The sequence below is a fragment of the Asterias amurensis genome, chromosome 5, assembly GCF_032118995.1.
Source record: "Asterias amurensis chromosome 5, ASM3211899v1".
Classification (NCBI taxonomy): Eukaryota; Metazoa; Echinodermata; class Asteroidea; order Forcipulatida; family Asteriidae; genus Asterias; species Asterias amurensis.
In genome coordinates, this window is record NC_092652.1 from 24,130,211 (window position 1) to 24,141,482 (window position 11,272).

Genomic DNA, 11,272 nt, shown 5'->3' on the forward strand with positions numbered 1-11,272 from the left:
AGGTCCACTTAATGTAGGTACTTGAAACGTTGTGTGCTTGTGACATAAACACGCTAACAAAAGTCAAGTGTTAAATTACTGTCATTACCAATGGTTCAAATGATCTTGCATCCGCCTTTAAAGGTACTGGACAATATTATTGGTAATTACTCAACAAATAACTATATTAGCATAAAATCCTACTTAGTAACGAGCAATGGAGAGCTGTTGATAGTACAACACATTGTGAGAAACGGCTCCCTCTGAAGTAACGAGAAAGGGGTAATTTCTCACTCAAATAATGAAGGATTTCTTCAGCTGAAGCCTTTTATTAGGCAAATGAAAGCAGTTAAACTGTGAAACAGTGGTGTTTTTTCTTTCATTATTCTCTTGCAACTTCGATGGACAATTGAGCCAAAATTTCAACAGTTTTTTTTATGCATATGTTGGGATACACCAAGTGAGAATAATGGTCTTTGACAATTACCATTAAGATGTCCAGGCCTTTAAAGCACCGCCATTGACCTCACAGACACAACAGATGGCTTCCGATGACACACAAAATGGAGACGTGGTAGATGCGTCACCATGACAACCAGGATAATGATTATATCTCAATCTTTCAGCTGATTTTTGTTTTTATAACACAGATGAGTCAGTGTGACTGTGCAGGGCGTTTTCACAGAAAAATATATTGAAGAATGTTAGTTCATTCGTCCAAAGGAAGTTAATCATTTTGTATACTGACGGTGAATCTCAGCAAATTAATTGATAATAAAGTATAAATATAGAAAAAAGGAATAATTTTCAAATAGGGCACCCGATCATGTCAAACAAATTGGTGGGATGGGTTGGTATATGGTAAAGAGAACATATACATGTTTTTTTCTTTATATTATGTTGTTGCATTTCAGTTATATATGTTGATTTCATTTGGTTTTAGTTTGCATTATTTTATTTTGAGGCGGGATTCTCAGAAAAAGAGGTTAAAAATCATCTTGCTTACCCCCTCGAAAAATTTCAAGTTAGTGCCAAGAATAGTTGTATTTGAATCAGTAGAATTTTCACGATATGTGAATTTTAAAACAAGTATTGAAAGGAGGTGGGAACAAAAATTACGTTTAGCTCCGGTGTTTAATAAGTTAATATTTCTTAGCACGGCATGATAGGGTGACATGGTTGGCTTTTGCGTAAAGCGCTCGCCTCTCACCAAGGTGACCCTGGTTCGATACACGGACAGGGCCATTTTTATGTGAGTTGATGAGTTGTGCGTTGTTTCTCTGCTGTGACCCGAGGGTTTTCCAGACCATCCGGTTTTCCTCCCTCAGGAAAAATCAAACACTTTCGATCACTGGCTGTGCTCCGTTGTCATAATGGGTTGATATGGCTTGCTGCCAAACAGCTCTTTAGCTGTCAGTTATAAGGATGATTTGCCTCCCAAGTTATTATACACTAAGAGCTGTTGTACTGCAAACTTGGGGCGATAAAATTTACACTATGTGTGTTGTCACGTTACACTATACTGAAGCGAGAATCAAAGTTAGCATAAAATAACACCAATGTGATTGTTTTGACAGAAATTAGTGTTATTGTAACACCCTAATGTGTGTAAATGTTTGGTTGTATTATGGGGTTTTATGTTAGAACACCCATGTAAATTTTAACACCCCAGTTTTTGCAGAGACGCTCTACAATAATATTAGGTTGGTTTACGAAAGAGCTTCCCAAAGGCATTAGTGCATAATCCCCTGCACTGTAAAAACTTAGGGGTTGAAACTGACATTGGTGTTGTCACACACTATACGGTACCCCTCCCCTCCAAAGGGGGCGTTGCAGAAATAACAATCTGTGCTGAGTTCTGGACAATCTGCAAATTGTTATAGGAGCCTATTGAATTGAGAAACAAGTCATTGTCGATGGCTGTTATTCACCGTCTGTTCAGTGTCTGTTTTAATTAGGATAATAACGATAATAACAACTGGATTATGCATAAAACTCAGCCTTGAACTTAAAAATTAGCATACGCAAAAAGGGTGTTCTGTATTCAACGCAAAAAGGTGTTTTGTGTTCAGCGACTCGGTTTTTTTTTTTAATGTTCGATATAAAAAAAAGTGCGATTCGTTAAAATGTAAAATCAGCAGGCGAGACAATCCTACGGTATGACCTGAACCCTGAACGTTTGAGAGAACTTTTGTTAGGTTTTGTTTACACGGCCTTCGCACAAGGGGTCCTCAATGCACCAGAATCCCAGCTCAATGGGCCCCCGATATATATAATGTAGAATATAAATACATTGTTAATAATATAAATACAGAGAATCAGACGTGTACTTTGGTTCCAGACCCTTCACACCATCAGGCGGTGTAGTTGCGTGTAGGTCTGCACAGTAATTACGAAGCAAGTTCATTTTCCACATAGCACACAGCTGATGACCTATAGACGGTTTGTTCAACAAACAACGCATGGTAACCGACTGGCAACCGCTATCTCTGTATAATAATGAACCAACACCAGTACCACCTACTGTGATAACCTAAGAGTTACCAGCGTATTCAGAAAGGAGGTTGCGTCAACTCATAATCGCTGCTACTGGAGAGAACAAAAATATGAAACTATTTTTTTTAAGAGTGACAATGTAACGACAGTGATACAGACTTTGTTCACACGTTGTCTATGGGTGCGTGAAGCGAGGAGAGTGTTTATAGGATCACCGGAACGAATATTCAATAATAATATTATTTTTTATGATGACGGCGAATTTTATGATGATATCAAACTGGTGATGATTTTTGTTTTGCGTCCATGGTTTTACCGCATCACGTGATACCATACCATGCAGTTGGATCGATGCAATTCATCACCGATCAAGGCAACATATATTTTGCCTTTTTTCCTCCCACCAAATTGAGTTGGATTTTTGGATGGCGACGACCAGAGTGTTCTAAAGTCTCCTGTTGAGTTTCCTTCGATGAATTTTCACGGAGCCTAAGGGTAATGATTGAGCGGGAATACTGCTGAGAAACGAATTGATGTTGAGTGCAGCGTACACATTGCATGACCGGTAACATCTGTTTTTCGAGTGTTTTAGGATAAAATATCTCTTGGATGAATCAGCGCACTGTGTACATTTTCATGCCGTCTGGGATGTGAATATTTTGAGCGGATTTATGCTGGGATCCTACTTCTCTTTTCCTTCATGGATGAACTTGCGTGTTATTTTCAAAACTAATGTATGGCAGGAATCACGACTGTTTAGAATGCAAGTTTTGGTGTGACAGCAGTTTGGTTCCGGCTTCGGAATAATTGATGTTTTCATTTCCTTTACACGTATAGTTAGGCAATAAAGGCTGAAAACAATATGCCATTGAAACTAAAACATGGCGATAACAAACGGACTAAATCGTCGCAGCCGGGTTCACCTCAGGCTTCGAAGCCAACATCAATTCGCTCTGATCATAAAATTTCAACTTCGAAGTCTCCACGCCATCATTCCTCGACCGGGGACTCAGTTCCCTCCACACCGACCGAAGATGATGAAGTTTTCCACGGGGGGAAGTTGCCCCTCAGGAGCCCCCAGTCGGCCCCGGAGTTCTGGGACCCTTCCCCGTTGACGACGGTCAAACACGAGCAGAGGCGCCGGCCCAAGTCCGTCAGCGAGCCCCCTGAGCCGGAGTCAGTCCGGAGCAAAGACAGCAGCAAACCGGGGAAGAACCGGGCGTTCAGCGTCTCGAGGTCCGGAAAGTTCAAGGAGTCAAAGAGGAGAACCAGCCTTCTAGAGATTCAGGATAGATTTGACAAGGCAGCAAAAGACAATGAAGGGGAATCGAATGATGGGAAATCATGAGATTGAACTCGCGGCCATTAACAAATAACGCACGTCCAGTAGGCTTAAAATTCAGTTTAATTGCCATCCATCTTGATTCTTCATTTGAGTGTTAGGCTGTTAAAAAATACTATAAGGCAAGGAAAACAATTTGAAATACTTAATTCTCACAAATGAGTCATCACATTGGCGACTTCCTTGTCCATATAGAGTAATGTCACCACGAAGCAGTTTACAGGCAAACAGAAACTTAGTTATCACAATCCAAGTAACTTTCTTGTGTATTAATAAGATACTGTTTTTGGTCAGGGCAATCTCGTTTGTGCTACCATCAGAGTTCCTTCTGCATGTAGTCCAGTTTGGTTGCCAACAGTTTGCCTGAACGTGTTGGTTACACTCTCATGTTTCGACAACCTTGGTGTATTTTCCTAATCCCCAAATCATAGCGAACAAATCACATGGAGTTTTAAAGGAACACGTTGCCTTGGATCGGTCGAGTTGGTCTTTGAAAGGCGTTTGTAACCGTTTTTTATAAAATGCATATGGTTAGAAAGATGTTTAAAAAGTAGAATACAATGATCCACACACAATTACCTCGAAATTGCGTGGTTTTCCTTTTACTATGCGAACTAACACGAATTTTACTCCCATAAATGGCCGACCGTGTTTGTCGACGAGGTAAAAGGAAAACCACGCAATTTCGAGTGATACTTGTGTGGGTCATTATATTCTACTTTTAAAATATATTAAATTTTCTAATCATATGCATTTTATAACAAATGAATACAAACGCTTTTCAAAGACCAACTCGACCGACCCAAGGCAACGTGTTCCTTTAAGGGCATGGGTTGTCGGAACATTATTATGGGTGTCGGAATTAAGAGCAGTCACCAAAATGTTGCCTCATTTGAAAAGGCCATGGGCTGCCCATGATATTCCCACATTATATTTGGCCAGAAATGAGAAACTTGGTTTCAGATATATCTCCAAATTGTTGTGACTAAATTTTCAGCTGGCATAGTAGTTTTCTGTTCTGTATTTCAGTCACCAAAATGTTGCCTCATTTGAAAAAGGCCATGGGCTGCCGCCCATGATATTCCCACAATTATATTTGGCCAGAAATGAGAAACTTGGTTTCAGATATCTCCAATTGTTTTGACTTTTATTTTCAGCTGAGATAAGTAGTTTTCTGTTCTGTATCTCATTTATGTCTAAAGGAAATCGCCGATAAATGACAACCATAAACATGTACCGAAAAACGTGTTGAGAATTTATATTGACTCATGTTCACGACGTGCAGATGGCACTCGCGCCTGTTCTGTCCGCCATTTTGAAGGACGGGTAGGCAAAAACAATGTAAAGGATTGCTTTCTGTGACGTGCAAGGAGTCAATTAAATAGTAGATTATACAGAACTCTCCCCTCAAAGTTCTGCAAGATTGCCAATGTATTGTTTTCTAAACGTGACTAAACTGTTGGGACCAACAACTCCCAAGTTGTGTTTTTTGCCATTGGAAATCAATGCTACTTTGTGCATGTTCAGTTTAATGACATTGAAGGCTGATTTCGAAAAAAGGGGATTTGTTTTGGGCAAACTGTAAAACGGTTATTCAGATAGTGTCAGCTCGTCGCCATATTTTCATGGGTTATGTGAAGTATTGGTTTATTTAAATAAATAAAAAGCCAAAAGGCTGAGTTGCGTTCAAGCTACAATATTTATATAAATACATCCAAACGTCAAAGAGTTTGAACAGGTAATAACATACATCGATTGTCACACGGAGTAGGGGCCAGACTAAAGATTTTGTTCTAGACTTACCACTGACCCTTTTGCGAACAATGGCATGGTCACCGGCTCCGGCTTAGGCTCCGTCTATTTTTGAAGCTGTCCAGAAAGTACACGATTTCAAAACACAAAGTTCAGACGGAGCTTGTTAGCCGTAGCCAAAAGCCTGAAGCCAAACCGTGGTTTCAACAAGGGCAAAAAAATAGCGTGAGAGATCAAGCAAGATGGCTGTACTTATCATGTAGTTTCGAACCAACTCAAATCAATGCAAAGAAAGCGAGGCTTAAAGGAGGAGTATAGTGACATTCTGTAATCGCGTTTTGCAAGCGATGAACATAATCAAAGATGGCGTTGGCACACTGAATTAGTTAGGCATAGGCCTACGCGTTATGTTTTAATAACGCATTGGTTTTAATTAAAATGGCAACAATATCAAGGTCAATCTTCTTCACGCAGTTGTCAAGTCAGAGAAGATATAATTTAGCCAAATAGTTTGCAGACAAAACAAAATCCCAAGAAAATCAATTAATTCAGTGTAGTATAGGCCTATGTCACATATTATGTTATTATTATTATTGGCCGGTTACCTGTTCCTGTTTAGATTTCAGTTTTTGTTAGCAATAAGTTTGTATGGGTTTCGGCTTAACCAAGTTGTGGATCATTTTTTTGTTTAGCCAAAGAATAAATCATATGTTATTGTTTATGTCAAACTGATTGGTGCGACTTTATTTTGATGTTACCCTTTCACCGATGTGTGTTAGAACTGCATGTATACTCAGTATATTTACATCGGTGTACGGGTAAAATCAAAAGTTAATATTCTTTCTACCCGGTGCAAATTGAACATCTATTGAATGGTACATGTACTATGAACAAAATTGTTACATGGTCCTCGTTGTGTCTATTTAGTTGTGTTAAAAAAAGTCTCACCAACAAAAGGTACATCAACCGTTGCTTTACGATTGAATGGGCATGAACATAGCCTCCATTGTGAATTTGATCAAGGTACATCAAGTATTTCAAAGTACCATTGAATACTGCCACCAGGTGAGATAATGCAACTTGTGAAATCACACCGTGACACAAGAGCTCCAGGGATAGGCCAAATGTCAACAAAATGTAAGAGTTGAAAGCTCACGGTTCTTTTCAGAACCACCCCAACACAATTAGAGATTTTCATCGATAGTACATGCACTAGAAAAACTGGGGTGTAAAATTGATTGTTTTGGTATCTATATTTGACAGCACCGAAATGTTGTTAATTTTGAACAACGGTATAGTAATAGGGATAAAAAACACCATGTTGGTGTTGTCACATCCACGAAGAATAAAAATTGAAAGTCACAGCTCAATTAGAAATGATCATTACATTATGTTACCGAAAACCTTGCTATAAAAATCTATATTATAGCCTACCTTTTTAGACATGGTGGACGCGACACTTGGTTTGGGTATTTTTTGTCTGTAAACCAAAATTACATTAGTGCAATCCGATCGTGCCCAACACTTCTCAAAAAGGCCAACTGCAACGTCACAGCTCAAGTTTTTGCTACTATTGGAAGCCACAACGGTCTGCAAAGCAATAACCGTAACAATGTAATTACACAATGGTCAAAAATAGTGTTATTTTGTTGGAAAAAAGCAACAAATTATGGAATGTATAATTGAAAGTTTGCAGATAATTATGTTGAATTTAGTTACAATCTTGCATCTGTGATTTTTTTTTCACAGGACTCGGGAAAGTACTGAGTATACAGTGCTACACACATCGGTGTATATGGGTAAAACCAAAAATTTATATTCTTTATCCCCGATGCAAATTTAACATCTATTAAATCTTGCATCTCTTAACACGATTTTATGTTTCACTAACATTCGGCCGTCCGTGCCCACCAGCAAGGTTTGTTTATCAGTAATAGAAAATTCTATACCCCAAATTAATGGATGAATCGTTATTGTTGAGCCGTTTCTTTTCGTACCTGCTATCTGAGAACATGAAAATTACTAAAGGAAAAAATTATACAATTAGAAAGGTTACAAAATTGAGACAGTTCATCATTTAACACATAAATTTGCAAAGCGCCAGATTGTTTTCGCTTAAAAAAATAAATGGTTAGTAAAAGTCATTCACGTCTTCTAGTTTTCAATTAACACACCATACCTGTATATTTCTTAAATGCACTGGACGATATTGTAAAATTACTCAAAATACTTGCTCGCATAAAAACTGACTTGTATAACGAGCAATGGAGAGCTGTTGATTGTATCAAAAACAATGTGAGAAACGGCTTCCTCTGAAGTAACGGTGTTTTTGTGAAAGTGGTAATATCTCACTCAAAAAATAAAGGCTTCAGCTGAAGCCTTTTATTATGCATCTTAAAAGCGCAAAAAGTTGTGCAACAAGGGTGTTTTTTATTCTTTCGTTATTTATTTTCTTGCAACTTTGATGACCAATTGAGCCCAGATTTTCACAGGTTTGTTATTTTATACATTTATGTGTGGATATACCGAGTGGGAATACATGGTCTTTGACCATTAACAAACTTGTCCAATGCCTTCTAACCATGTTGCCATTTTGGTGGAAACCATGCAATAATGGGAACTCCCAAGAGTATTTAGACGATCGATACAATTTAATTATCGAGAATAATTATTTAAAAATTTTGGGGAAAATTTCCCTTTTCTTTTTCAAAAATGGCTTGTGTGTTATTATAATTATTTGGTTTTTTTTATGAATGTTGACCAAGGGTGATATGTAAATATTGGTTGTGAAAGTGATGGTTCGACTGTTATATAAATGAGTTAGTGTAGTAATGATTAATTGATTAATTGGATCCTGCCCAAGAGTGTGGTTGTAGTTGGACCATCCTGATTGGGGGAAAAGTTCCCAATCGGGAAAAGATTGAGATAGTTTACCAAATCAGAAAAATACCCCAAATGAGATAGTTTGGCAGTGGGTCGAGACCTTGATATCCAAGTTTTTCCTGATTGGGAAATATCCTTAATCTGAGAGAGGTGACACTGTTATCAAAATGGTGTGCGTTTTTGTTAATCTTTGGAAAACGTTCAAGTGCAAGTTCATGTAATTTTCTATAATTGAAATAGAGTGTTTTATTTATACAATTGTTTCAACATATAATTTGCTACACTCATTATGGTCTAGCTTGTTCAAAAACAATCACTGATGGGTTTTTCATTTAACTGTCTGTTTTGAAGAGAAAAAAACCGGTGCAACAAAAGATTACATCGCACGGAAGGTTGTAAAATACAAGTCGAATACGTTCATCGGTGGATGCACTGTTTAACTTACCTCTATTGTTACGAGTCAAAATTAAACATTTTAAAATGAAAACTGTGTTTGTTTTGTCCCAAATGAACTTTCAACTCAGATTTACTAAAGTTTCGAAAAGCCTACTGCTCGAGTGTGATTAAAATGGATAAGAATGTGAAAGTACAAACAAATATTTTGGTGCACTTTAAACTGGTTTTAAAATTATAAATTCTAGCTTAAAGCACTATATATCAAACATTGTAGTTTTATAAGTTATTCAAAAAAATTAACGGCAAATAAACAACGTAACTAATTATTTTTGTTAATTGGCAAATATTGTGAATATTATATTTCAAATTGGAAATGATTTAATTCGAAGCGGCTTTTCTAATTAAATTAATCCAGCTGAATAATGGATAACAAGATATCATAAACTATGTTGTGTGTGGTTCTGTTGTTTTGGTCGACAGGTACTGTTGTCACGGTATACCCGGGTGTACTTAAAGGCAGTGGACACTATTGGTAATTACTCAAAATAATTGTTAGCATAAAAACTTACTTGTTATCAACCACTGGAATACTGTTGATAGTATAAAACATTGTGAGAAACGGATCCCTCTGAAGTAACGTAGTTTTCGAGAAAGAAGTAATGTTCCACTAAAATTTGAATTTGATTTCTCGAAATCAAGCATCTGAAAGCACATAACTTCGTGTGACAAGGGTGTTTTTTCTACCATTATTATCTCGCAACAACGACCCATTGAGTTCAAATTTTACAGGTTTGTTATTTGGTGCATATGTTGAGATACACCAAGTGAGAAGACTGGTCTTTGACAATTACCAAAGGTGTCCAGTGTCTTTAAAGATAAAGTTTACCTTTGGTTGGAACCACTTGATTGTTTTAATCCTATATAAATGTAGATGTATACAATAAAACTAGCATGTTACATTTTCATTTCAAATGGTCGCGTTTCATTCGAGATTTCCCCGAAAATCCGGAGCTGTTATGTTTACACAGGAAGAATTACTCCGTTAGAAATAAACACTCTGAGAAACGTTATAAGATTCAAATCTTGGGCATCAAAATCGATATCTTTTGACATAACCACTTTACTTCGAAGTAAAATGTTTTTCAACATGCTTTATACTTTCGAAGGCTTCTAACCAAACGTTTTTGTTGCTGTTAAATTGTTTTTATAAGGACACATACAGCTTCGGTTGGTCTACATTGGTAGATAAAAAGATCACTATCCTGGGCAGTGCACCGTTGACGCCTCTCGATCGAGCAATTCTGCGGGGGGGGGGGGACGTTTCGTAGAGGTTGGAAGTTGTAGGTTAGCCTAGGCTACAAGTCTTTCATATAACAACACAAATCGTGAAATGTTGAATTAAATCATAACGAACTCGTGCCTTTCTAAACCCAATAAAAAACAATTTCCCGGTAGGCCTATAAATATCAAAATTTCGATTTCATGAAGAGGAGATCTTAACTGTAAGCCAAGGATGTCACAATACCAATCACTATGGGGAATACAGACAACTTATCTTGAGATGACTCTTAGCGCTTTGTGAAATCGAACCCTGGAACTATCTCCAGGCTATAAGGTTAACAAAATGTAATCATCTGAGAAGGAGTGTGCTCATAGTGTATGGTACTTTGGAGACCAAGGAAAATAATTTAAAAATGGAAATTAAAAGGACTCCATTGGGGAGTTCTTAAGACTAAAGACTTTGCACACAGTCTCCGAGAAACTATGCAGGGGGGGGGGGAGAGAAGAAAAAAAAAGAATGCTCCCTAAGGATGCATTTTTTGAGAATGTGTGTTGGCTCTGAAAACAAGTTGTAGCTGGTTTATATTTGTCGGAATCAGAGCTTTCTTACAAGAGGAAATTTATTCCATTGTACCAGAATGGACTGGCATGATATGTCTTTCTCCTCTATGCACAGCCTCGAATCCCTTAGATTGGTGTTATGGACTGCCATTCTGTTATTGTATACAATGTTTGGAGTATGGACCAACATACTTCAAACGCCGGTGATCACAATGTGTGTAATCCTGAGGAAATGTTCGGTGTCAAAGTCACGTAAAACTGTTTCATGGGTCGTTAGCCGTCTTTGGTCGGGACATGTTTTCACTTAACAAGGACTTTACTGGTGCGAATGAACATTCTAAATATACTTTGGGTTAGGCCTATATACGAAGTGTATGTGTATAAAAGGGTATACATTATTTTGTATAAAGTCTGGCCGCTTTTGCTGCTTTGTGTCTGGGTCCCATGATCAAAACCACATGTTGCGGTTCATCTTTTGGTTGAGACCCTGTTCAGAACATGGCCCATCTCAGAATGATCTAAAAGCTATTGTTTTCCGGCACTTATTTTAAACATGTGGTGAAACATCGTATCAAAAAATAT